Raw genomic sequence first — 2,615 nt, 5'->3', positions numbered from 1 at the left:
CAGGTACAGTAGATCTACAGGAACAGGAATGAGCACCTCTAATCTACTTAATCTTATTTTAAGAAAGAATGCAACTGTAACCACAGAATGCCACGAGTGTATCCTCGTTAAGATGAAATCATCATGAGTTCAGCAGAAGTGACAGCTCAGACTGCTGGAATGTCGGCCAGCCGCTTCTCATTTCAGTCCATTTTCACAGGGCTCCGCGGCTCTCAGGTGGAGTCTAGCGCATGTAACATCCCCGCTGTCCCTCTGCCCACTTTACGCTAATTAATCCTGCCATGCCCTCTGTAGACTCCCACAGCCTAATTAACACAGCTCTTCCTCTGACATCTGAACAGGTTGCCTCTAATGAAGCAGCAATGGGTGACTTTCATCTCAGCGGAGCGCTCACCTTTCCAGCCTCGTGAGGGAACACCACGGAGAAAGACTGCATTAATGCAGTGTGCTCAGAAATGGAGACGAGGTTCATGAGGACATGGAAGACTACAATCCTGCATCTTTTAAACATACAGGTTCTTCGACGGTTCTTTGCAGTGAGTAAGTTCAGCAGAGAAGCCTCCTCTGATCCAGGGTTCAGGATACAGCTCTTAACATACACATCTACATTCTTCGCCTGAAAACGTCTCTACACAAGGCTGTTGATTTATCGATCTTCTTCTTACAGTTAAATGGGCTCCTTGCCACTTTTATATGTAAATGATCCCTGTTATATGATTGGTATAGCTCACACTGAATATGTGTGGGCGGGTCATATATTAATGAGCTCACGGCTATGATGCTGTTTCTGCCACTTAAGTAATAAATATTCAGGATGGACTGGAGAGCGGAAGTTTTGGGTTTTGACCGTCACATAACATCAAACTCTTATTAACTGAACAGCAACCATTCATTTCAACATCATATGAGCACTTTAAATCATCACAGCTTTAATTCTCAGGGATCAAACAGCAGACAGTGGGCGGAGTCTGTTTGAGTGACAGGTGAATCACCAACCTCTTTGTGAAAGCATGGTGTCAGGCTCGTATTTCTCCACCAATCCCTGCACTTGCTCGGCTTTGAGGGGCGGGTACAGGATCTCATTCAGACGAGGGTCTCTCTGTCTGTTGTTCAGGAAATCTGTCATCTGCTCTACGGTGAGGTACGGCCGGATCTTAGCGCCGCTGCTCATCAGTACAGAAACACACACACACAGACCCACACACACACAAGCCTGGCTTATTTGGTAAACTTGTTTTATGAAACCGGCCTCGAGGCATTAAAAGTGATCATATTTTCTCCATTGCATCGTATTGCATCGAATCGTATTGTGTTGAATCGAATAGAAATCGCACTGCATCGTAACAGGGCTGAATCGTATCGTATCGCATCGGTAGCTGCTTCATATGTATCTTTAATGTATCGTATCGTTGGCTATGCATCGAGATGCGTATCGTATCGGCCTCAGTCATGAGATGCACATCCCTAGTCTTTAGTGCAGGTTGGCATTCAGAAATATCAGATGCCTTAGCTTGGATGTGCTGATGCGATTTCTCCTCTCTGTGATTATTTGTCCTGTTTTTGAGAAGACTCTCTCTGAGGGACCGATGTTGAAACAATGCAGTGTCTTCCTACCACTACCTTAACCGTCTCTCTCTGTCGCTCTGTTACCTGTAGCACTACACTCGCTGTCTTCAGAGCGTGAGTCCCCCGTCCTTCTTTCACATAATGGTATGATCCTAGTCTGTCCCGTCCTCCCATGTGATTAGCCGCATGTGTATTTTAATTTTTTTTGTAATAAAAATGCATAAAAATAAGGCTTTTATGAAAACACGGAATAAAAAATTGCTTACCAACACACAAACCATTCGCAATTGCTAAATTGGGCTAAAATAGAAGGCTCCGGCTGAAGATTCGGCTCTCTCCGACGGGAGTCGGCTCTTCTCGATCGCTACAAAGAATCGGCTCTTAGAGCCAGCTCGTTCACGAACGACACATCACTTCCAACAAAGAGACTTGTAAATATTATTTTTTTATATATAGTTTTGTTTTTGCTGTGGGATCTACACTATCTGTACAATAAATTCACCTCCACTGGAATGTCCTGTCGCCGTGGTCTTATTATGCCTCCGACCGCAAGTGCAGTCTCTAACAACACCAAAGTGCTATTTGTGTTTACATGCACACTCTTCAAAAACCTGTAAGAACGCCGCTCATGTGTTTCCCTGAGCACACAAAGCCCAGCAGAGATCCAGGTGTTAACGCTCTGGGGTCTGAGGGTGTTTTGGGGGCCTGGAGAAGTTTTGACATGCCCTGACATTTGAGCTTTTTTCAGTTACAAATTGGCCTTCATATGACTCCAGTTCACCGGCTCATGGAGAAGAAAGATGCGAGGAAACAACACTTCAAGTGCTGGATGGGTCGACATTGACATGACAGAAGGACTGTGACTGATCAGACTATAGAGTCACTGTGTGTGTGTGTGTGAGAGATAGTGAGAGTGTGTGTGTGCGTGTGTGTGAGTGTGTGTGTGTGTGTGTGTGAGTGAGAGTGAGAGTGAGTGTGTGTGTCCGTGTGTGTGTCCGTGTGTGTGTGTCCGTGTGTGTGTGTGTGTGTGTGTGTGTGAGTATATCCGT

The 2,615-nt window shown here is 45.3% G+C and overlaps 1 pseudogene; it reads right to left on the bottom strand.

The window, feature by feature from the left end:
- LOC107731600 (1-phosphatidylinositol 4,5-bisphosphate phosphodiesterase beta-1-like) overlaps positions 1-2,615 on the bottom strand; it is a 111,207-nt pseudogene that overhangs the window by 57,319 nt on the left and 51,273 nt on the right.

The sequence above is a fragment of the Sinocyclocheilus rhinocerous genome, unplaced genomic scaffold (assembly GCF_001515625.1).
Source record: "Sinocyclocheilus rhinocerous isolate Xijiao unplaced genomic scaffold, SAMN03320098_v1.1 scaffold5236, whole genome shotgun sequence".
NCBI classification, from domain to species: Eukaryota; Metazoa; Chordata; class Actinopteri; order Cypriniformes; family Cyprinidae; genus Sinocyclocheilus; species Sinocyclocheilus rhinocerous.
This window is presented reverse-complemented; position numbering and strand designations above follow the sequence as displayed.